We start from the raw sequence: 12,802 nt of genomic DNA, 5'->3' as shown, positions 1-12,802 counted from the left end.
TTTTTATTATTTAATGATGCTAAATTTTGAGCCCAAAATTTACCGTCATTTAATAATAAAAATCACTTAGAATTGTGAGTACTGACTCATTTTCTATATACTAAATTTTAATGTGTTTCAGATTTTCCAATTTATTTAAAAGTCTGTTGTAAAGAAAATGAAAAATCGTAAACAATATAAGTTATTTTTTAATACGTATGGTTACGTAAAGGATTTTGAATGCATAGCCTACCCAAGCAACGACGATTTTTTTATGATGACTATATTAAAACATTGGTAAATCAATTAAAGCTTTAATTATCCTATTTATAACAACGTTAATTTAATGTTCAACCAAAACCCATAAATTTGCACCGAGTCCTAGAATCGATTTGTTTAATAATCTCCTGCAACCAGTTGATTATAATCAAAGACGATTAATGTGTCAACTGGGTCTTTAATAATAATTATCTTGATCGACAACTCTCTAGTTCCCGAAGTCCATAACTTTAGTATGGTAATAAATTCATGATTTGTGAGTATTAATCGATTTGAAGTTACGATCGAATTGACATTTCCGGTTGAATATTTAACAATAAAGGAAAAAAAGTGTCTCTTTCTTTACTTCTATATCTTTAAAAAAAGATCACTTTGTCTATTACTTCTCTTCAACTTATTCTTATTTTACCTCTTTTTCTTGTGTTCGTATTGCTTTTGGTATTCATTGTTAATCTTTTCTTTGTATATGTTCAAACCAGATAAGTTGTTTTTTTTTATTTAATTAATGGCTTTGGATAACTTGATCCATTTAGCCACGATAATGTATTTGACTACTTGAATTAGTCCGCTCGTTCTCCATTCTTCTGGTATTTTATTGTGTTTTATAATTTTTTTAATTAATGTTGTTATTTGTTCTGTCATTGTTGCTCCACAATATTTCAGTAACTCGTTTGGTATCCCGTCTGTAAACAATCGTAAAGGTAGTAAATTAATTGCAAAAGCTTTGTAGCATACAATGGTATTTAAAAATTACTTTTTTTATTTTAACCTTTTTTCCGTATTTTATAAAATACAGATCAAAAAAATTACACCGGATGATACAATGAATATTTCAGAAAGCCATAAATGGAGAACAGCTCTTAAAGGAATGGACGGAGGCATATATGACATCTATATTTAAGAAAGGAGATAAAAAACGATGCGAAAACTACAGAGGAATAAGCGTAATATCATCAATAGAAAGATAATATGGGAAGATACTGCGAGAAAAGATAGAGCAAGCGATAAAAGGCAAAATCGGGGAGGATCAGGCAGGCTTCACGGCAGGAAGATCATGCATAGACCACATATACACACTGGAACAACTGTTGGAAAAGAAAAAAGCAAAAAATAGAGATATACACTTGGCATTTGTGGACCTGAGAAAGGCGTATGACTCTGTACCAAGGTCAGAACTATGGGAGGCAATGTACAAATTAGAAATACAGACGGAGCTCATAGAAGCTATAAAAGCTCTGTATAAAGAAAATAAAGTGTCCATTAAAATGGGAACAAGAATCATAGGAGACTTCACCACAACAAAAGGGCTCCTGCAGGGTTGTTCCACATCTCCAACCCTATTCAAAATATACTTAGAAAAAGCCTTGACTACATGGAAAAGAAAATGCGAAGGCATGGGAGTACCGGTACGGAACGAATACCTATATACGTTAAGCTTTGCAGACAATCAGGTAGTGATTGCACAAGACCAAGACGACCTCAGCTACATGATGAAGAAACTACAAGAAGAATATACCAAGGCTGGCCTAGATATTAACCTCGCGAAAACAGAGTACCTATCTACAAGTGAAGAAGACATAGAAGATCTACAGATTGATGACAACGTAACAATCAAAGGAAAGGATAAATTCAAATACCTGGGGTTTATAATCACGAAAAAGGCCACAATAGAGGAAGAAATTACACAAAGATTAGGACAAACAAGAACGGCAATCCGACAACTTAACTCAGTATGGTGGGATAGACACCCAAATATGAAGACAAAAACGCATATTAATAAAACATTAGTGCGAAGTATTATGACATATGGGGCTGAAAATTGGATCATAAACAATAAAAACAGCAGTAAGATAGTAGTAACAGAGATGGAATGCCTGCGAAGATGCTGCAGAGTAACAAGAATGGATAGGAGAAGTAATGACGAAATAAAGCAAAGAACTTCAATTGAAACCGACATACTAACATATATAGAACAAAAAATATTAAAGTGGTATGGACATGTAAGAAGAACTAGCAACAGCAGATGGATAAAGAGAATAACCGAATGGAGCTCCATAGGAAGAAGGAAAAGAGGACGACCCCGAAAATCCTGGAGGAACGAAGTAGACGACGCCATAAGTAAGAGAGGCCTAAACGATGGAGAATGGAACAACAGAGAGAGATGGAAACGGTTGAGCGAGGAAAGGCAGTGAATACTGTAGAATCCCTAAATATATATATATATATATATATATATATATATATATATATATATATATATATATATATATATACATCTAGCGGTTAATGTAAGCTCCGTTCTAAAACGGTATTATACTAACTCCAGTAGAATATACACCGTGTATTTTATTATCTGAGTAGCGCTTTATGTAGACTCCGACCAACACGTAGGATTAAGTGGACTCCACAAAAGGATAAACCATTTTTGGGATCCGTATTTACGATATTGCATATACTTCTAAACTCCTGCGATGTTGCCAATAATTGTATTAGTAGTAGATTTTCAAATTTTACAGCAGGTACATTCTGGAACTTGAAATTTATTTCAATATCCATCAATTTAATCATGGAGGAATTTGAGGACTATTTGACTAATTTATGTAGTTAAATATAAATTGTTAACCAACATATACCTTTATTTTACTTTTTAGTTTTAATAAGCAAGGCGGTAATTTATATTATTTGCTTTATATATTTCCAAACATAAGAAAGTGTGTATTATAAACATTTAGTACATAAATGTACGTATATCAAATAGAGTAATCGTGTAACAGTTTCTGAAATTAGAAGCCCCTTCGGTAAGATTATAAAGTTTGTTACCACAAAAAATCTACTAGCATGCACAGAGATGAGAGAGACCTACACAGAAGAAGATCTATTTTTAGCGAATGACAGGGCCATCTATGTAGCCAACCATTGGAAATACAAAATTTAAAGCTGTTGGTGTTCCGGACACGGAAAGTAAAGTAAGTATAAAAAGAGGTAAAAGTAAAATGAAAAGAAAAATAAAACACTTATATAATATGTAGACCTGAAAGTGCGCCGGAGGGTTTGAAATAAGAATTTACCTAAGGAATGAAATGAGAATTTACCTAATATAAAACAGATCTGAAAGAGAACAAAAAACAGATCAAAGAATTAATACAGATTAAGTACATCCTTAAGTAACATATCTCAAATCCGCCTGCAGTTTTGTTGGGTAGATCGAGTAGCTCGACAGAACTGTTGCCGGTCCCAAGCCCAAATAAAGGAGGAGGGGGTCTACAGCCCGTTTAGCACTCTACTGATAGACTTTAAAACCATACAGCTCATATAAACAGAATTATGCCTCGGGACAGGAATGATTTCATTACGACGACTAACGGGAGAAAGAGGACAACGAATTTGTGGTAAACGAGAAATACACTTCGCATCGGTGCTTTGAACGTAAAGTCTCTACAAGAGAGCAGAAAATTACAAACGAGCTTGTAGAAAAAAAATATAGACATGTGTGCGCTAAAAGATACAAAGAAAAACGGAAAAGGTTCAAGTTATTATAGATGACCATCTCATGATTTACAGTGGTGTTGCCAAAGAAACCAGAGCCAAAGAAGGAGTCGCTCTATTAGTACACAAAAATTGTTTACACCAAGTATAAAAATAGTAAGTGTAAAAATTAAACTGGATGTCAAACCTCTGAATGTGATAGCAATTCATGCACCAGAGAACAACAAAGATACCACCACAAGGGAAAACTTCTACGAACACCTTCAGACTGTAATAAACGAGACCCCAAATGATAAATATATAATCATTATGGGTGATTTTAACGGCCGTGTTGGCAATGATTTAGTTCCAGGGATAAAACGGCGATATAACGAAAATATCAGAAATGAAAACGGAAACCTTTTAACGGACCTCTGCAGCAAAAACCAGATACGTAATAATAATACATTTTTCCCTCACAAAGAACAATACAAATACATTTTTGAAAACAGTAGAGGACAAAGATCTATTATAGACTATATTCTGTTGAAGCAGAAATAGAAAGCGATCACAAATTGGTATTGTGCCGCATGAAAACACGTATATGTGATAACAAAACACCGAAATACACCACAAAGATAAAAGTCGAAAGCTTACAGGATGACTCAACAAGATACCTATTCCAGAAAAGAAGAACCGAAAAAAACAGAAAAACATATATCACAGAAAGTGATGGAGTCGAAGAAAGCTGGGCAAAAGTTAAGTCTAATATCTTAGCCTCGGCCAAGAAAGTTCTTGGTAAAAGAAATATAAATAAAGTGAAGGAAAAATGTAAAGAAAACAAAAAAGCTTACCTGAAATACATGTCAACCAAAACACAAGAGGCATAACATAATTATAAGACAATTAGAAACGAAACACATGCACTTATAAGAAAAATAAAATATGGTCACCGGGAACATTTTTCGAAAGAAACGGAACATACTTTTTCTCGTCTGCAAAAGGAAATATAGCGCTTCATCAGACGTCAAAGAACGGAGGTAAAGTAACTAATAGAACTAAAATACATAGAAAATGATACGTGGATTGACTACCTAAAGAAGCTATATACAGGAGAAAAACAAACGACGCTAGAACCGGAAACATCAGAAATTACAACATACATATAAAGAACTTAATATAAATGTACAGGAAGTTCGGAAAATACTTGAAAACCTGAGAAACAGAAAAGCAGCAGGTAAAGACGGGATACCAAACGAATACTGAAATATTGTGGAGCAGCAATGACAGAAAAATTAACAACATTAATTAATAAAATTATAAAACACAATAAAATGCCGGAAGAATGGAGAAGGAGCGAACTAACTCTACTATTTAAAAAAGGAGATAAAAACAGACAAAAAGCTACAGAGGTATAAACTTGTTAAATACTACGCTAAAACTTACAACTAAAATTTTACAAGTGCTAATTAATCACAATATAAGTTTAGCAGATGAACAACCGGGTTTTTTTAGTGGTAGATCATGTACAGATGCAAAATTCGTGATAAAGCAAATTACTAAGAAATCACTGAAGTATAATAGACCAGCATTCCTGTGTCTGATTGACCTAAAGAAAGCGTTTTACAGAGTAAGACTGGAAGATGTAATCCATCTTCTGTATAATAGAGAAGCTCCCCTAAATATTATAAAAACTATCGAAAACATCGACCAAAACAACAAAATTGAAGTCAGAATATAGGGACAACTTACAGAATCTATAGAAATAGGCAGCAGAATAAGACAAGCGGATTCGTTGAGATTGAGCCCCATGATCTTCAATTTGATCATGGATCAAATCATCAAAAGCGTTAACAAACGAAGAGGATACAGAATGGGAAACAAAGAAATTAAAATACTCCGTTACGCAGATGACGCAATATTAATAGCCCAAGATGAAGATAGTTTGCAAAGACTGGTCCACAAATTTAACATAAGAGCAAAAGAATTTAATATGACAATCTCATCTCAGAAAACTAAAACAATAGTAGTCAGCAAAGGACCACAGATGTAAAATAGAAATTGATGGCATTAGCAGAAACAAGACCCGACACAGCCACAACGCAAAGAATAATGGACGCGGCAGACATGAGAGTACTGAGAAGAATTACAGGAAATACTCTGAGAAATCGAACAGAAAATGTAAGGTATAGTGTATAAATGAATGGATACAAAATAGAAAAAAAGAATGGAATAACCACATAGGTAATGAAAATAAAATACCTGGCATTATGAATTTATTATGACAATTTCATCTCAGAAAACTAAAACAATAGTAGTCAGCAAAGAACCAACTGGATGTAAAATAGAAATTGATGGCATCAGTATTGAACAAATAATGGAAATAAAATACCTGGGAATTACACTGTCTAGCTACGGAGACCTGGACAAAGAAGTGAGAGATCAAGTACTAAAAGCAAATAGACTGGCAGGATGCCTTAATAACACTATATGGCTAAACAGACACATTAACACTGAGATGATATCAATTTATAAAGCCAGTGTAAGACATATAATGACATATGCCTCAAAAACAAGACTCGACACAGCCACAACGCAAAGAATAATGGAAAAGGCAGAGATGAGAGTACTGAGAACAATTATAGGAAATACGCTGAGAAATCAAAAGAGAAGTGAAGACATTAGAAGAAAATGTAACGTAAAGTGTATAAATGAATTGACACAAAATAGAAAAAAGAATGGAATAATCACACAAGCAGAACGTCAAAATTGCAAGAGATAAGTCACGAATCGGTAGAATAAGTATCGGACGATCGCGCAAAAGATGAAGTGATAACCTTCCATAGAGGTATTATTCCGCCAATGAACAAGTAAAATTGCTTATAAAGAGAAATAATAACAAGAAAAAAAGTAACATCTCTCAGATAAATAAGCGGAACAACAGAAACTGAGTATAAACGTGAAATTCCAGAATTAACATTAAATAAATTACCGCAAATCGTACGAACTGAAATAAGTGTTATTTTCTGCACATACATATATATAATATAATAAGAACTATATCTAAACCAAGTGACAGAAAAAAAATTATATATACATTTACTTCTAAATGATTAAGGTCTATAAAATTATTATTACAGTTAAAGCTTATACAAGCGACAAAATTTTTAAAACAATTAGACCGAACATAATATCATAACTGTAAAACATAATATATACGGAAACAATAAAGAAATAGATATGTTTAGTGGTTATGAAACCGCTTGTCGTCTGCCATGAATTTTATTACAGAATCAAGTTACCATTAGACACCAAAATATTTTGTCTCAGTAATGACTTACTACGATAAAAAGAAATAGAATACTTTTATAATACACAACGTTATAAAGGTAAAACTATAAAAAGATATACATATAATATAATAATGATATATATGATGATTCATAAACGCATGTTAATAACAATTTGTAATAAAGACATAAAGATACCCATTAGAAAGTTTATAATTTCAAAACGACAGTAAAATAACGTTCAATTCAAAGGTTCAAATCGCGACATAATATGAAATAATTCAACAGCAAGTAAAACTACTTTTTCTTTACCTATTTCTTTGTCGTCTTCTGAATCTTCATTTCCATTCGTTCCTATCTAAGCACATGTTATCCACAAGGTACTTCTTCATTTTTTATTCACTACTCTTTTTGCTATGACTTTCGTCATTTTATTTATTCATATCGTTCTCACTCATAACACATATTGGGTAGTTTATTGTTTCATTAAACTTTTTCTGTTTATATCCGTATCATATAAGTTTTCTAGTTATTATAGCGTATATAGTGTATGTTAATTCCATTGTATTTCTTATATTTTCAATATTAATTCTTTCCAATCAAGATTTTCGAGCAGCTCTGAACCATTGGCCCATTTTTGTTGCTTTTGTCACTGGTTCTCCTTTCTTTTAACTACAACTTTTCTCCACGTTGATCGGTCTTCTACATATCTGCAATCAAATGAAATATTAACTTTTTGAGATATCCGAATATCATTATAAGAGCTGTCTTCATTCAGTATCTGTTCTTAATCAATACGGATTTGTAGCATTATACTACTAAGGCCTTATTTGTTTTATTCATTCTTCCTAATTTACATCAATATATTAAAATAGGTCTGAAGTTTGTATTATGCTTTTTATTTCTTCAGTGACGGTATTATTAACTGTGATTATTGATCCAATAATATTTAAGTGTTCCATACTTTCGAAATTGCAGTTTTAAACTTTTTTGTTTTATCTAGATTTATTTAATTGGTGTCTTCTGTGTATTTGCTTGTATTTGGTTTTCACTTCGTTGATGTTTTAGTTTCTTATGAAGTCGATATCATCAGCATTATGTTAGGAGCTGCTTTGTACATTGGACCGTTAACGGATTACATGTTAAATGGACGTTATATCTATTTTGGTAAGCTGTTCGTTAATTTTTTAACTATTTGAATCGAGAATTTGTATTTTATTAGATATCTGGTTTATTTATTTTATATGTCTGATGTTTTGTTTCCTGTATCGTTACTACAAGGATTTTGCTGGATACCGACATAGGGAACCTGGTGGTACGTACATGATGTTTTGATTACCAACAGTAGAAAATTTGTCCTGCTGTAAAATCATGATTATTTTACTAGAAAATATAATGTTTTTAATAATAATAAAGTTGTTTCACTTTGCTTTCTCCATCGAGGTCGCAGTGAGACTGCTACCATTATACCTTCTGGTATTTAATATTTTGCCGATCAAGCAACACTTCCTATAGTCATTAACTTGGTACTGATATCTCTACTCCCCGATTTCAGCAAGCAGTCACCAAACTATTAAAACTGCTACATTCATGCCTCCTATTCAGTGGCGGCTCGTGGCTTGAGAGACAAGGTCGGCAAGGTATTTTTTGTCTCCTCAGATAGGTATATCGTCTAATTAAGACTTAAGTAAATCATCATAGGAGATTTTTTGTTTTCTTGTTTTTTGTTTTTTTTTCCTATAAATTTAGAACCTAAACATGTTTATAAATTAACTCAAGTCTACGTTGTTTGGAAGTAGCAAAATGGGTTATAACGTCATCGTAAAATTTATTAGAGTTTTGGAGAGATTTTAAAATGTTTTTCTATTGACATTTGAGACAAGCTTGACATTCTCTCTTGTTTCATGGTATTTCGACAAGTTTTGATTCTTTTGAGGCAAGAGAAATCTCGTTCATTTGAGGCAGACGTTGGTGGTAATGAGAGAATTAATGATAATAATTTATTAATTTCGGTAACAGTTTGTTGTAATGAATTGCGGTGTATATAAAATTATACATATCTTGTAACTTATCCCATCTTCCGAAAATATTTGGATCAGCATATAAAACTTTTAATTCATTTTCTAATTTTATTTTATTAAAGAATAATTGATAATTTTTAATTAACCTGTCTAATAAATATCTTGGAAATTCTTTGGCGTAACTTTTAAATTTTGAATCGTCAAAGAGGTCAAAAATTTGCAAATCTTCAAAATTCGAAAAACCAATATCTATTTGCATAATAATAGTATCCAAAATTTCAAAATATACTCGTTTTTCGATATCTGTTTCTGTGTCATGCCTTTGTCTTTTTTTTGGGGGTTCGGAAATATCAAGCGAGTCCAAAACTTCTCTGCGTATATACTGGAAATTACTATCATTACGAAAATCTCTGAGATTTTGCACCAGTCTTGTTATTCTATTTTTGGAATGAATAACGTCAGTTAACTGATTTTGAACAACATTGAATATCAAATCGATTTGGGTAAACACTTTTTTAAAAACATTTAAAAGTATGTTAAAAGAATAATCATTTAATAAAGTTTTCAAACCGATTGCTTCACGGATCGAGATATCATCACTTTGAAAATCGTCGCATTCAATAATAAAATCAAAAACTTCCAAAAGCTCCAAAAATTTAACTTTTAATACACAGAAGAAATAATTATATGCAGAAGAAACACAAATTAAAAAACGTTATCCACTTATTGTACGCAAGAGAGATACCTCTAGGAAAAATCAAAACGACCGAAAATATATACCAAAATAACACAATAAAAGTAAAAGTAGAAGAAGAACCAACCGACCCTAATAAAGCTGATAATGGGATAAGACAGGGATATTTCCTGAGTCCTCTATTGTTCAACCTGATTATGGATGAAATAATAAAAAAGTAAGAACTAAAAAAAGATACCAAATGTAAGAAAAACAAATTAAAATAATCTGCTGTCCAAACGACGCAATACTACTCTTTCAAAATGAAGATGATTTACAACGTATGCTGCACCAATTTCATATAACTGCCAGAAAATTTAACATGTTAATTTCCCTAAAAGAGACAAAATTCATGGTTACAACAGCAAATTTACTAAGATGTTAATTGGAGCTGAAAGGTCAGATAATAGAACAAGTGATGGAGTTTAAATATCTAGCCATCACATTATTTAGCTACGGAAAGCTCGAAACTGAAGTGGAAGATCCAGTGAATAGAGCAAACAGAGCCGCAGGCTGCCTAAATGAAACAATATGAAGCAATAAAACTATCGGGAAAGAACCGAAAGGCAGAATTTACAAAACAGTCATCAGACCAATGACATACGCGGCAGAAACAAGACCTGACACAGAGAGGACAAAAAGGATATTAGAAACATCAGAGATGAAAACACTTAGAAAAATTGATGGTAAGACACTATGGGACAGAGCTAGAAGTACAGATATACGACGTAGATGCAAGGTGAAAAACATCAAGAACTGGTTAATAAATAGAAGAGTAGAATGGAACGATCATATAAGCCGAATGACAACAAATATAGTAGTAAAGACGGCAAGAGACGGTTAACCCGTAGGAAGACGATCAGTAGGAAGATCACGAAAACGATGGAACGGCAACTTACTGGAGACACATTGAAAAATGACAGTCATGTCTATATAAAAAGAAGAAGAAGAAGACACAGGATAAATATTAAAATTGCTGCAAGAAAGATAAAATAAATCAGTTATATTAATGTAGAATAGCAGAGGACAGAGTGTTTAGAGAAAATAATGAATCAGTCATATTAATGTAGAATAGTAGAGGACAGAGTATTTGTCATAGCTTTGGACAAGTGCCCAATTAAAAAAAGAGCACAGGTCGTTCAAAAAAGATGGAACTCTAAAAAGAAAATAGAATAGATTTGAAAAAATAAAAGCATAAACATGTCTTTTCCTACTTTTTTAATATTGAAAATACGTAAATAGAACATTGAATTAAAATGTAATCTTTGATAATCTGTGATAAACCCATCACCTGAAGAGTGGCGCCGATATATGTAGTTGAAATTGTTTACTTATTTTAACTGTTCATTTTGTTATTATCTAGATATGAGTTGCGACCGATATCACAAACTTATTTAATTTTCATAAAGAGGCTCTTTAATACCTAAAATTATTACTATACAAATCTGATTCGAAATATCGTCAAAAAGTAATACACGGCATGTAAAATTTAAATTTTTAATAAAAAGTAAAAGATTAGGCATTACTTAGGGATTCAACGAACGAGCGTTAAGGAAGATTGAAGTACTAATAAGATCACCGCAATCTGACATACCCCGGGTAATGATGAATTAATTAATCGGCTAATTCTTCAGTCACCCCTTTAATATGATTTTGTCAAATTGGTCCTTTTTAGGACCAACTATTCTAATAACATATGTCTATAACTGTTAAGGGTATATCTAGAGATCAAGAAACTTTACTTTACTTAAACTTATCAGACATATGAGCTAAACACGAATGTAACTTACTTCTAGTGCAGGAAACACATATAGGGCCTAACCTAGGGTATTTGGTATATAGCTGATCGCTGAAAATCACATCATAGATATAGACATGCTATTTCTGTCGGAAAAGAAGCAAAGAATAACTTAAAGTAAGAAAAGACAAAACTAGTCAGCCGAGAGAACCTTTTAACGATGTTGAGCTTGGATCCACCATCTACATATTTAATGAAAAATAATACAACTACCGACATTGAGGATTGGAGCACAAAGCTTATTACGAAACCTGGACCAAAAACACTCTACAATGGCTTATCCGGATGATGAACAACTGTATTCAAATTATGGAGATACCCAAAATTTAGAGACAAGCCAAAGTTGTTACCTTGCTTAAACCTGGCAAAAAAAAGACCGGGTACGAAAAATATCCGGTATCAGGGGTGGTATTTTTCAATCAAAATGCCGCTTACGACACCTTAATTTACAGAATATTTCTCCAAAAACTATATGATATCCCCTTAGATAACAAGCTCACTTACATTGTCTGCGTATGCCAACATAAGAGAATATTTTTTGTATCACTCACTGGTAAGAATAGCAGATGAAGAACGGGGTAGCATAAAGGCACCTACACTGTATAACATTTACACAAACAAACGATCCATACCGGTAGATACTAGGACTTCTATTATATAGACGAGACACCTAATATTGCACAATAAAAATAAACTATGAATCAATTTTCAGCCAAAACCCCTGAAAAACTCGTGGGTGTTCCTTCAATTTCCTCAACATAGACGTTTTCACAAAACTGAACATCCAATCTTGTCATAAAATCATTGAACTGTAGACTTCCTATAAATTCCTTGAAAATAGTTTGTATCACACCGGGTCAGTCACAGATTATTGTTTAAAACTAAAAGGTAAATTGAGGACCAGAAAGAATAATCTTCGCAAGCTTGTCAGCTAAAAGTGAGGCGCACGTTCTTCCGCCCTTAAAACATAGACGCTTGTACTATATGCTTCTGCTGCCGAATATACCTTGTTAGACAAATTAACCATTCTTTCTTTTTTTGCACACTACTACCCATTTTAATACAAAAATATCTATTGTAGCACTTAACCATATTTATTTTAAGATAGCCTTCTATCAAGATATCATATGTAGTACACAAATAAGACCAGAACTAAAATATTAAAAAAGCTTTATACAATATATCGCAGAAGATTGGATAAAATAAAAGTAGTTTTTATTAATCAGATGCTTACATA

General features: G+C 32.4%; 1 protein-coding gene across 1 annotated transcript in view; it reads right to left on the bottom strand.

Annotated features, from left to right (window-relative positions):
- LOC140447412 (pyrokinin-1 receptor-like) overlaps positions 1–12,802 on the bottom strand; it is a 649,679-nt gene that overhangs the window by 620,226 nt on the left and 16,651 nt on the right. The gene's annotated exons all lie outside the window — the stretch shown is intronic.

This window comes from Diabrotica undecimpunctata, chromosome 8, assembly GCF_040954645.1.
Source record: "Diabrotica undecimpunctata isolate CICGRU chromosome 8, icDiaUnde3, whole genome shotgun sequence".
NCBI lineage: Eukaryota > Metazoa > Arthropoda > Insecta > Coleoptera > Chrysomelidae > Diabrotica > Diabrotica undecimpunctata.
Note: the sequence above shows the minus strand (reverse complement) of the source record. Positions and strands in the feature narration are given on the sequence as shown.